Consider the following 12,445-nt stretch of genomic DNA (forward strand, 5'->3'; position numbering starts at 1 on the left):
TCCCCGGGAGGCTCTGGCTTGCCTGCCATTTAATGCCTGGGTACCTTGTGTCCCTAGATGAGGGGTCTGGTGTGGCACGTGAAAGCCACGGATGCCCCCAGGCGCTGGGGTCCCCTTCCCTTCCTCTCAACATGCGGCCCTGCGCAGACAGCGCTATGTGTGGAGATGCATCTGCTCCCCTCAGACCCCTAGGGTGGGACCCTGACTTTGGGGATGCCTGGATGAGACCTGGCCTGGCCCCAGCTTGGGGTGGCCTCTAGGACATAACGTGACCTAAAAGAGAGTCAGAGGATCCAGCCCCCATTTCCTCGCTCCCCCCTCTCTAGACAGCCTGCCTGCTCTGGGCGCCCCGTCACAGGTCACTGCGGTTGGGAGCTGGCGTCCTGGGTGTGTGTCCCAGCTCCGCTGTGTGACCTCAGGCCAGCGCCTTCACCCTTCTGAGCCTTGGTTTTCTCGTCTGTAAAATGAGGATAAGAGCACACTAGGACCCACATCCTGGTCGTTGTGCGTTTCTAAGGAGACAGTTCGCGGGGAATACTCAGCGGGGTGACCGCCCTTGGTGTAGAGGGAACCCAAGAAGTGCCAGCTCTGGGACCCGCTGCTACTGCTGCTTCTCTGGGAGGGCTGGACCTGTGGAACCAGGCCTGCTGAACACCCAGCTCTCGGTTGGGCCGGGGGGTCGGGATGCTGAGCCACCTCCTTCCTGTCCTCCCCGTGCCGAGCTGAGCGCTTGTGGGGCCCAGGGAGGCTGGGAGAAGGCCCTTCTTGACTGCCAGCCTTGTGGATTTGGGCTCCCCTGACCATGGACACACAGGGCAGGTGGGCTAGCCTCCCCCGCCTCTGCAGCAGGGCTGTCAGCGTCTGCTCTGCCTTCTGTCAGGAATGGTGTATGTGTCGCATGGGAACAGCCTGGCGTTAAGCTAGGACAGGGCTGTTCCCCTTCCCAGGGGCACCGGGGAATGTTGACTGCAGCTCTCTGTCAGAGCTTGGTGGCCCTGGGCATGGCTGAGCCCGAGCTGGCAGAGCCGAAGCCACCTGCAGCCTCCAGCCCTCCCCTTCTCTCCTTTCCTTGGGGTTTTCATGCATTTCAAAAGCTCATCTTTTGGGCTCATTTATTTATTTTGCAAATCGTGCTGGTGCTTCCTCAGGCCCTGCGGCAGGTATTCCACGTGGCTGCGGTGGCCCCATCCCAGGGTCCCTTTGCCTGCGATCTCGACTGATCACTTATGGACAGGATGCAGCTGTCTTGGGTGGAGGGCGGGGGTGGCCAGGCCTGGGCTGTAGGGTCCCCACGGGTGCAGCACGGGCCGGCCTCGGAGGCTGCTCACAAAAAAGACTGCGGAAAAATCCGATTCCACTGACTGCTTCTCTGGACCTCAGTTTCCACGTGTACCATGGGAGCATTAAAGGGAAAACGAGTTCGTGCGTGTAGGGCCTGCGCGCTGGCGGGCTCAGGGGATGATAACGTCTCTTCTCATAAGTGAGTATCTCCGTGTTCCACCCACTAGATGGGAACCCCTGGAGGGCAGAAGCAGGGTCCATTGACCCAGAGCTTCCATCCCTGGCACATGGCCATGCCCATCTGTGGAGGGGCCACCAGAGAATGTCTGCACATGGCTGCCCAGCAGGGACACGAAAGGATGGGAACTCACAATTCATTACGGCCAAGGACCATTGGATGGAAGCAGGCTGCCCAGGGAGCATAACGCTGCCAGGAGTCCTGCTGCCCACCCCCTGGGGCAGGGGCGGGATCGCAGCTATTTTTGCCCATGTAGGAGTCAGAAGCCTGAGAAGACCTGGGAGCCAGGAGCTTGGGCTGCAGCCCCGGGGAAGGACAGGTACTGGGAGGTGGAGCTGGGTGTGACAGTGGGCCTGGGAGGCTGTGAGCTCAGGAGGCACTGAGAGGGTGACCACGCATGGTGGATGTGCCCAGCTGGCACCACCCGTTTTGGTTCATTCAAACTCCATCAGTTGCAGAAAATTGACAGAACACTGTATACCAGCTATAATGGAAAAAAGTAAAAATCATTAAAAAAAATAAAAATAAAAACTCGTCAGCGGTGCCCGGCTCCCAACGGCAACAAGTGGTCCTTGGAGAGAGGTACCCACCCTCCTCCTCGCCTTCGCTGCTTCCCCCCCCTTCGGACATTGTAATTGCCTTAAAAATAGGAGCTTAGCTGCAGCGGCTGCATAGCATGTGGGAAGAGAGAGGCCCGGCTGTCAGCCATCCCCCTGCCAGCAGGGCTCGCGTCTGTTTTATTATTGCCGCCTGGCTGTATTTCACGTAGGTTTAAACATCATCAAACGCCACATCCCTTTTGAAAAGCAGGAGCTACCTTGCTGAGGATGTTGAGAAGAAACAGGAACATTAAAATCTACGAAGCAAATGGCCCAGAATTGACGTTTGCGACGGGAGCTTTACAGCTCTGTCAAAGGAGCTGAGGCCTGCCTGGCAGCTGGTGGGGAACTTTCTGGTGAGGCTCATGGGTCATGCAAAGGTGGGGCAGGTTGCAGCCGAAGCCTTGGCATTTGGCAGGGAGGGGACCAGGGTGCCAGAGGCAGGGCCAGGGGATGATGGAACTCTGTGGGTCACCTGACCACCTCTTGTACTTTCTTGGCCTTGACCTTGACTCTGCCTCCTCTCCCTCCTAACAAGGCAGGTGGGAGCCCCCTCTGGTGGTTAGAGCAGGGCTCTGGGGCTGGCGGGGGCTGAGCAGGCAGGACAGGGCTGCCATAGCCACTTACAGGCTCTTGGGATCTCGACCAAGATTCAGGTCTTCTCTGAGCCGTGGTTTCCTTGTCTGTAAACCGGGAAGAATGCTGTCCCCTCCGAAGGTGGCTGGGAGGATGGAGATGCATGCAAATGCCTGACAGTCCTTGGAACTCAAGAAACAGTGACTGCTATCTCCGAGCAAGTGGGTGTTTGAGCTGGAGTTGATTTTTAAAAAGTGTTTAACTTGTTTCCACTGGAAAATAGGAATAATAAAACTGGGGAACCACCGAAACAGGACTAAAGAGAAACAAATGGCAAAGGAGAATGCTGACCTGGGCATCAAATAAGAATGTGCCCCAAGCCCTTAGCGACACCTGGAGCCCTTCGGCCTGGTTGCTCCTGGCACCAGCTTTCCAACCTGCCAGCCTCTTACCTCATTCCTGGTTCTGCTCAGCTCGGACACCAGACTCATAGGCTGCTGGTATCTGGTCTGCATGGTTCGTGCTTGGTCTTGTATTTCATGCTCTTGGTGGCTGGTTGGGGTAGGTTGGTTCCTGGCACTTACCTGGCCCTGCCCAGGAGACACCTTAAGACTAGGCCAGGGAGTTCCGTCATGGCGCAGCGGAAACAAATCTGACAAGGAACCATGAGGTTGCAGGTTCGATCCCTGGCCTTGCTCAGTGGGTTAAGGATCTGGTGTTGTCGTGAGCTGTGGTGTAGGTCGCAGACGCAGCTCGGATTCCATGGTGTAGGCCGGCAGCTGTGGTGTAGGCTGGCTCCTGTAGCTCCAGTTAGACCCCTAGCCTGGGAACCTCCATATGCCGAGGGTGTGGCCCTAAAAAGCAAAAAAAAAGAGAGAGAGAGAGACACTAGGCCAGACAAGTCTACTAATGCTGAATATGAGCTTCCTGGCAGCCATAGCAAAATGGGAAATAGGATTTTAGGTTCTATAACTGTAAACTTAGAAGTCCATTTATACTTTAGCTTAATGTCTTTTTTACTCTCTCCCTTTTTTCTCCATTCTCTCCCTCTATCACTCTTACCAACCATCATTTCCCCCATAGAGGCTTCATACCTTGCTCGAGAGCCCTGCGGTCTCGCTCTCTAAGTGCACCTCCCCTCAGGCGACTTTGCTCCTGATTTGGGAGGCCCCTCTGCCCTCTCATTTGTCACTATCCATTCCCATGGAGGCAGCCGCTAGCCTCTGGACCTCTTGCCTCCCTTAGGCCCACTGGGTCTGCGCTGTGACTTCTCTCAGATGAGCCAGTGACTAATAAGTGTTGCCCCCGGGGGACCAGCAAAATCTTTCCCTCCTTAATATCAGAGTTTAAAAATGTGTCACCATCGATTTGAAGAAAAGACTTGTTCCTGCTGAGAAAAGCGGCCTGGAGATTCGTCTCGCCTTAGGAATCACACAGGCAGCTGCATAAATTCCGGAGCCACAGAGCGGTCTCCATGCAAATGCTGCCTCTCAGCCCCGCAGCGAGCCTGGAGAGCCCTCGGAGCTCCCGTGCGCGCTGGCATCCCGCTCCCATCTTCGTGTTCCCGCAGACGCTGGGGGCCCCTTCTCGGTGGGGGGGGCTTGATGAGAAGATCTTCAGGGCTCTGTGCCTCCTCGCGGTTAAGCCAAAGGCTGAGCCTGTGGCTAACTCCATACGCTGATGTGCTCTCATCCTGGAGGAGGAAGAGGATGAGTAACTTCTGAGAGGGTAATCAGGGGACCCCAATCTCCTTCTGTCATGCGGAGGTCATTGCAATCACCTTTGTGGCAGTGTTGTTTGTCCTCTGGGGGTGCTCACCCAAGCATGGTGCAGAGCAGTGGGGGGACCTTGGCTGGCCTGCAGTCCACAGTCTGGCTCTTCTGCCAGGAGCTTAGCGGCAGTTTCGGGGCGGGGGCACAAGGTGCCTGGAATCCAATGCAGCCTGGCACAGGGCATTCAGGGAGAAGGTAAGTGGGCGCTTTGCAGCCCCCTTGGCTGCTGTGGCCCCCTCGGAACACAGGCTGAGCAGCTGTTTTCCACCTGATGTGGGGAAGTCTGTGGATGGCCCTGTGCCTGCCACCCCCAGCTACGGAAAGGACCCCACCCCCGCCCCAGGGCTCTGGGCAGCCATTACTCCGGGAGAGGAAGGGCTTTTGTTTTTCCTGGCTCCCAATGTCATTGCCTCTCTAGACTTTGGAGATCGGTTTTATGGCCTGTGTTGTTTGCTGAAATATGGAAAACGCCCGAGGGAGATGAACCACAGGCAGGGTTGCTTCTGACCCTGAAAGGTCAGGTGGCTGAGGGTAAGGGGGCAGGGCTTACCTGTCTCCCACACCTGAGTCACTCGGTAGGGACCGTCATAGCTCAAAGGGGGACAGGTGTGTGCCAGACGGGGCCCTGGCTTTCCGATGGGAGGGGCAGCCTGCAGCTCTGGGACCTGCCTCTTTTGTCAGCTGGTTCCCATTGGACTGGCCTGGGATGGTGAAAGTCATCTCTTCCTTCTAGATGCCCAGCGGTACCAGCTGGCTCCCCTCGGGTGCCATCCAGGGCACCCCGCCAGCCACTGGCAGTGTAGACTTCTCAGTGGAGTGAAAAAATCAGCCCTCTGGGTTTTGCCGGCTGAGATACAGGCCTCGCGGGGGCTCCCGTCTGCAGAGGGTGCATCATCTTCCAGCAGGGCTGGCCCGCCGGGAGCTGGGCAGGGCGTAGAGATGCAGCGGGAGCCTCAGAAGCCCCCAAATCCTCCTCTCTTTCCTGGGCCTGAGGAGCCCTAAGGGAGGCCCTGAGTCTCTTCCCCAGGAGGCTGCTTTTCTACTCCTCTCTTGATATGCGAAGAGCTCCTACAAATCAATAAGAAAAAGTAGGTGAAAGGTGTGGACTGGCAATTCCCAGCTGTAGAAAAATAAATGGCCTGCAAACAAGTGAAAAGATGCAGAACTTCGCCTCCGGTAATCAGGAAACAGCTAATTGAAAAAAGAGACATCATTCTCCTCAGCTAGTGGGGCCGAGGCCAGAAGTCTTGATACTCGCAGGTGTGGTGCCGCGGCAGCAGCAGGAGACAGGGCTTTCCTGGGCTCACACCTGTGCTCACACCAACCGGCACATGGTAGGTGCTTGGAAACACTTGCTTTATCCCAGAAAACACAGAGAACTCCTCTTGGTCATAGAAAGTCTCAGCAGAGCCACCACTGCTGCCTCCGTGGCCCTGCTTTGCTACGCTGGCGCTGGCGGCTGGAGATGCTCCTGGGGGCTTTGGTGCCCGGCCTCATTCCACCACCTGCTCCCTTGCCCCAGAATCCACACACTTCCTTGGCCAGGGTCTTTCTGGGCCTGGCTTCATGTGGGGTGGGTGCTGTTTGCTGCTGCTGGGCAGTGCCCCTGGGTTTCGGCTCTCTCTGCAACCTCATGGCTGATGCCAGGGGGGCACTGGGGGGGAAGGGTATTCAGAGACCACCGTGGAAATGAGGACCCCCAGGGGTGGGCAGCCTTGGCTATTATCATGGCTTCTCCCAGCATCCCTGGGATCCTCAGTCTAGGGAAGGTCTTGCCCTGCTAGTGAGTTGGCTTCCTGGGCATCCTGCCTGCGACACTCATGTGGCCCCAGAATCTCTCCTGCCTTTTCTGGTTCCCTCTCCATTCCAGCCCAGCCAAATGATTCTGCGTTGCACGCCTGCGTGTTCTCTCTCACCTCCTCCAGGCCATTGCCCGGCTCTTCTCCTGCCGGGAGTACCCTCTCCTCCCGTTTTCACTTGGCTGCCTCTGGTCATGCTCCAGGTCTCAGCTTGGAGGTCATTTCCTCCTGGAACCTGCCCTGACCTGGGTGAGGCATCCCTGACTCATGCTTCTTAGCACAGCTGTTCATTCACTCAGCAGCGTGGGCGCTAGGGCTGCGAGGGGGCCAAGGGAGATACAGCCCAGGCACCTGGGATACCCTGGGGACCCATGTGGTCACCTGCAAGACCTGATCCTGGAGGCAGACCTGTCCAGAGGGTCAGGGTGGGGAGGCGGGGGAGCATCCCAGACAGGGGCCCGAGGCAGCGCCCGGCGGGTTGGGGAGTGGCTTAGCTTCTTGCACGGGAAACAGGGAAGCCAGAGGGAGGCTGGGGTGGGTGGCGGCTGCTCCTGGAGGCCCGGCCGCCCTTTCTCCACCTGCCCCAAGAGGGCCGCCCTTATCTGTAGAGCCCAGCGTGGCTGGACCACAGCAGAGCGGCCTTTGATGCTTAGCTCAAGGGGGAGAGCACAAGTCCTACTTCAAAGGGCTTTCGGCCCCGGGAATCTGGGTCTCCAAGTCCTTGAAGCATCCTGCCCGTCTGCCCCTCATGCTCTCCCGCGCAGAGCCGGCCAGCGGAGAGCCCAGGCCTGTGGGAGACCCCAGCCTGGAGCTCGGCTCCCGGGATCCTCAGCTGCCCCCTCTCTCGGCTCCCTCCTTCTCATCCTCCTGCCCCCAAGGCCCAGCCTCCTGCCAGGCTTCTCCTTCTGGGCCTCCCATTCTGGGAAGGTTGCCGTCCTCCTTCCTTCGTCCGTGTGAAATGCTGTAGGCCAGTGCCTGCCTCTTAGACGCTCAGTCTATGGTGGGGGCGGTAGGTTCAGCACAGGGTGTAAGTGCCTAGATGGGGAATCCAAGGCGCTGTGGGACAGTCAGGGAAGGCTTCCTGGAGGAGGCCTGCCTGGGGATGCTTGCTTCCCTGCAGTGATTTCTGATGGGGGCTCACCTGTGCTTCTCTAGATTCACAAACCCCCAACCGGGCTACCTCATGGGCCAGGACCTGGCTTCCAAGCTCACCTCTGTCGCCATGGCCTTGGGCAACTCCTGAGGTTACTTGCTTGAAAATGGGGATGAGTGAGGATGGAACATGGGGACAGGTGTCTGGTGCCTGGCACCATCGGGCCATGCTGCCTCGCCTCTCACAGATGGGCGCCCCTTTAGAAATCCCCCCAGTTCTGAAGTTCCAGATCTGGCCAGTTACGTGGGAAGAAGCACATTCATTAGGAGACCCAGGCACACGGCCCGGCCGTGCCAAGCGTCTCTCTGTGCCAGCTTCCCGAGGACCAAGGCCTCGCTGAGAGCACATCTCCTGTGTCTTCCTGGTGACAGGTTCCATCTGCCAGCCCCTGGGGAGCCGCTATCCCTGGTGACGGCCCCTCGGCTCTTCACCCCGGGCTTGTAATCTCAGTTTTAAGGGACCGCAATCCCTTTCTCTGGCCCCACCACAACTAATCCATTCGCCAGGGCCCTGATCCAAGAGAAAGCTAATTAAAGAATTCCTGCTCTTGGCTCTGCCTGGACTTTGAAGATTCCCCCGGTCTTCCTGGTGTATCTGAAAACAGGTGCAGAAAGGGGGCCTCAGAAAGGGTGTCGGATAAGCCCCCGGAGGCTCAGTAATAGGCTTAATCTCCCCAAAGCTGACAGGCGTCAAACGGCCCTCCGCCCAGCACTGCTGAGAAGGTGCTCAAGGCTCGTGACCCTGTGGGCCCCAGACCACATGGCTCCGTGTCCCTGGCTTTCTGCGACGTGAGGCTGGGCCTTCCCCAAGAGTCTGGCTATGGAAGGACAGGCCGTGGGCCCCTCACTGCGTGATCTGCCAAGCGGTGGAAAGCACTGTGGCTCTGAGCCTTCTCGTCAGTGTCATGGCGAGGCCTCTGCTTCAAGGGCTGCTGCAGTGGCTGACACAGAGCAGGTGCCCGAAAAGGTGGGCTCACTTCCTCCCTCCCCTCTGCCATCCCCCCGCCCCCCCAGCCAGCACTGTTTCCTTCAAGAGCTTGTTTGCTTCTTGGAGATTTTAATCACCCAACCATAAATCTTTATTCAACATTTGCCAGCAGAATTGGCAGTTCATAGGGCAGGGCCTGGCACACAGTAGGTGCTTCAGAAAGACGTTGATCGTGTGGTTGGTGGTCAGGTCCTGGGAGAGCTAGTCTCTGCGCTCAGAGCTTACACGACTGCTGTCTTCAGAAAATGCCCCCAGGGTCTCTGCGGGATCACTGAGGCCCCCATGTGGCGTGGGGGTCTTCGAGCTGGCACTTCTTGTCACTCTGAACTTGGGCCAAGCCGGGTATAACCCTGGGGAGAGTCGAGGTGTCTGCTGCCACACCAGCCTCCACCCTCAGCCCTCCCAGGCCCCTGCTCCCCGATTTCCCTCACAGTTCGGGGAGTGCAGGGAGCATTTAGAGCCACAGGTCCCTGGGCAGGGACGTCTCGGGCCTGCGTCACGGAAATAAAAATGATAAAAACTTGCCACTGAATCCTGGGTGGCAGTAAATTACTTAACACCTGAAACAGGTTGAAATGTGGCCACCATGGCTTTTAATAAGCCCATCTCCAATGCAGCCGCTTATGCGGGATTCGGCCGGTCTCTTCTCCAGGCATAATTTCATCGCATCCCAGGCTTGGCAGCAGTGCAAATAAGATTTCACTTCCCCTGTAAATCTCCGAGGGGGGAGCGCCAGGATTTCATTTGTGCTGTCAGTTAGCGGCTCGAGGGAGCCTGTTTACTTCGCCTCTGGAGGAGAGGGTCCCTCGGAGGTGCCGGCGCCAGACCCGGGGCGGCCGGCCACGTGGAGGCAGGTGCTGACAGGAGGACAGGCATGGAGGAGGGAAGTGGGGACAGGCAGGGGGTGGCCAGGAGACACACTTTGTTTGGGGCGCCTGACGGTAGATGAATAAGCTCCATTCAGACCTTCTGGTACAGCATTTGGGGCCAGCCGGGGACCTGGGTCTGTCTGCGGCCTCGTAGGCAGGGTGCTAAGAACTGGCCTCGGAACTTGGGTGTGGCCTGTGATTTGGGGTGTTAGGCCCTTCCAGGGCTTGGATGCCTCTTCTCCAGGATGCTTGATAAGGCCAGCCACCCCTCCTGGAAAGTGGGGGCAGGAGGAGAGGGAAGCTTCTAGAACCTGGTGGTAGCCAGGTGAGAGCAGTGTCCAGGGATGGAGTTGGCAGCCACCCACTATTTTTCCACTTGAACTGGAACGTTTAGTCTTTTTTATTTTTGAATTTTTATGGCTGCGCCCCTGGCATATGAAAGTTCCCGGACCAGGGATTGAATCCACACCACAGATGTGGCAAAGCTGGATCCTTTAACCCACTGCTCCAGGCTGGGGATTGAACCCATGCCTCCACAGTGACCTGAGCTGCTGCAGTCAGGTTCTTAACCCACTGCATCACAGTGGGAACTCCTGGAACTTTAGTCTTGAGTCTGCCTGAACAGGAAGCTTTGCATGCGTGACTCAGGGCTCTGGGCTTTGGGTGCTCCTTGGCTGCAGAGCAGCTGCTCAGGGGGCTGATCCCACACGTCTGTAACCCTTGTGATATGTGCGTCCTGAGATTTCTTTGGGAAGGAAAGGGCCAGAAGCTTGATTGGCCCGATCGAGGGCTGCAGCGGGAGGGGTCTTGGGTTTGTGGGGAGACCACTCGGTTTCCCAGGGTCCATCTGAAGACATGATAGGGAGATGCAGGCTCTGCACCATCGGCCTGTCCCCTCCACTGTCCAGAACTCACACCCCCTTGACCAGCCCGCTCTGCCCTTGGTCCTGTGAGGACAGGGTCACCACCTCTCAGGGCTCCTCCTCCTCTTCAGAAGGGGTCAGTTATGTTTGGGGGTCTTCTCTCCATTCACCTGAAATACAGATCCTGCAACCTCCCCCATCGTTCCTGATTTCCTTCTGTCTGGACCCCCAGCTCCCCATGGCGCTTATTAAAACCTAAGGTGGGGGGGGTTCTCTTCGTGGCACAGCAGAAATGAATCCGACTAGGAACCATGAGGTTGCGGGTTCGATCCCTGGCCTTGCTCAGTGGGTTAAGGATCCAATGTTGCCGTGAGCTATGGTGTGAGTCGTAGATGTGGCTTGGATCCCGCATTGCTGTGACTGTGGCATAGGCTGGCAGCTGTAGTTCCAAATGGACCCTAGCCTGGGAACCTCCATATGCTGTGGGTGCGGCCCTAAAAAAAAAAAATAACAAAAAAACCTAAGGTTCTCCATCCCCAGCCCTGTTCTCCTGAAGCCGAAAGCTCAGGTCAGCCCGAGATGCCCTCAAGCAGGTTTGGGAGCAGGCTGCAGGCCTTGAGCGTGGTCGGGGTGGCTTGGGGTACAGGCCCTGTTCAGACACCTCTCTTCTGTGCAGACCTGGGGGTACCCTGCTGTTGTGGGGACACCCGGGCCTCCCATGAGATGTGCCAGCCAGCTCAGCGCCTGCACTGGGATGCCCAGGAAACTGCAGGGCCCAGGGGTGGGGCCTGAACTCTCTGGACAAGCGGGGGGAGCTGGTGCTTCAACCCTCAGCAGGGTCGGTACTGTCGTGGTAAAAATATGAGAGCAGCCACCTGTCATCATGCAGGTGTTTACAGGGGTGGAGCTGAGGTCCAGGGCAGGCGCTGTCACAGGCGGGGCTGACCCAGTTCTGAGGGACTCCAGGGCCCTGCCTGAGGAGCCCCCAGGACAGCAGTGACATTAATCCAGTGGTTCCCAAATGCATGTGACCGTGAACCCTCCCTGGGCAGAACTTCTGTTAGCTCTAGCGGCTGAGGAACACAGTCTGGGAGCCCAGCCCTCCTGCCTGGCTTGGAGAGAGCCCACGGGCACCTGTTCTGTGGCACTGCTGCCTGTGTGTGGAGGGTGAGGTGAGCCAGGGCAGCCCCATCCCCAGCTCCCCCTGCCCTCGGGGAAGGCGTGGGAGGAGTCGTGAGACTGCCTCATTCCCTTCCTGGGAAAGGTCGTCCTCCTTGGACCTAACATAGATCGACTGATCTGTTATTTGATCGATTTGCCTGTGTTTATTGACTCGCCCCCTCCATTCACGATTCCAGTACCTCCTGCATGCTAGGCCTATGCCCTCTGGACCTGAAGGGGTGGAAGGTGAGGCCTGCCCACCAGGGGCCCCTAGTGAACCAGGGGCTGGAACTGGCCACCTGCGCAGGTGACAACCAGCAGGTGTGGCCCAGAGGGGCGGCCTCTCCAGAGGCCATGCCTGAGTTGAACCCTCAAGGGCATCTGGGCTGAGAAGTCAGCACAGACCGGAGCCTGGGACAGGGCCTGCCCAGGGAGTGAACTCCACTTGGCATGGCCAGAGGCCGGGCCAGCAGGCGGGTCCTGGGCTTGTGCGGGAAGCGGAGTCTCCCAGAGGCGGGCACAGAATCGGACTTCATGCCCCGTGTGCCAGCCCCTCTCTCCCTTGCTCCTCTCACCTGAGTCCTTCTCAGCAGAGGAAATACCCTCCGTGGAAACATGGCTCCCACGGGCCTCCCCACCCCCAACCGGGTCAGGGCCCCATCTTGCCCACGAGGACCCTTCCCTCTCTCTCCACGAGGCAGGAGGGTGGCCAGCCCAGCACATAGTAGGCCCTCACTAAATAGCCACTGACTGGCTGGCTGATCATGTTCTGGGATGATCACTCAGCAGCCCTCCTGAGCACCTGCTGTGTGCCAGGCCGAGGCTGAGGCCAAGGCCAGGGAGATAGACGCGGTCCCTTCCCTGAAGCCCACGTGGTGCCCGGCCTTTCGGAATGGCCTCTGGGCTGGTCTTACCTCCAGGGGGCCAGCAGTGAGGACCAAGAGAAGAGGATGATTGGGGGGGGGGAAGGGGGCCCCTGTGGGGATAGAGCACCATGTGTCACCCCAGCCAGGCTTCCTGCCACCAAGGCACATCCAGAAATAACTTGGCTTCCTTGGACTATGAGGAAAAGCTCATTAACCCGTGTCCAGATGTGAAATCAGATCTAAGGCAGAAGTAATGAGTTCTTATTTTATGTTAAATTTAG

The 12,445-nt window shown here is 58.1% G+C and overlaps 1 protein-coding gene across 2 annotated transcripts in view; it reads left to right on the top strand.

The window, feature by feature from the left end:
* The window catches only part of MACROD1 (mono-ADP ribosylhydrolase 1), a 149,456-nt gene that overhangs the window by 19,865 nt on the left and 117,146 nt on the right, over positions 1-12,445 (top strand).

The sequence above is a fragment of the Sus scrofa genome, chromosome 2 (genome assembly GCF_054392235.1).
Source record: "Sus scrofa isolate SSC_HxYL_T2T_F1_AM1 chromosome 2, Sscrofa_HxYL_maternal_Yorkshire_Landrace_v2.0, whole genome shotgun sequence".
NCBI classification, from domain to species: Eukaryota; Metazoa; Chordata; class Mammalia; order Artiodactyla; family Suidae; genus Sus; species Sus scrofa.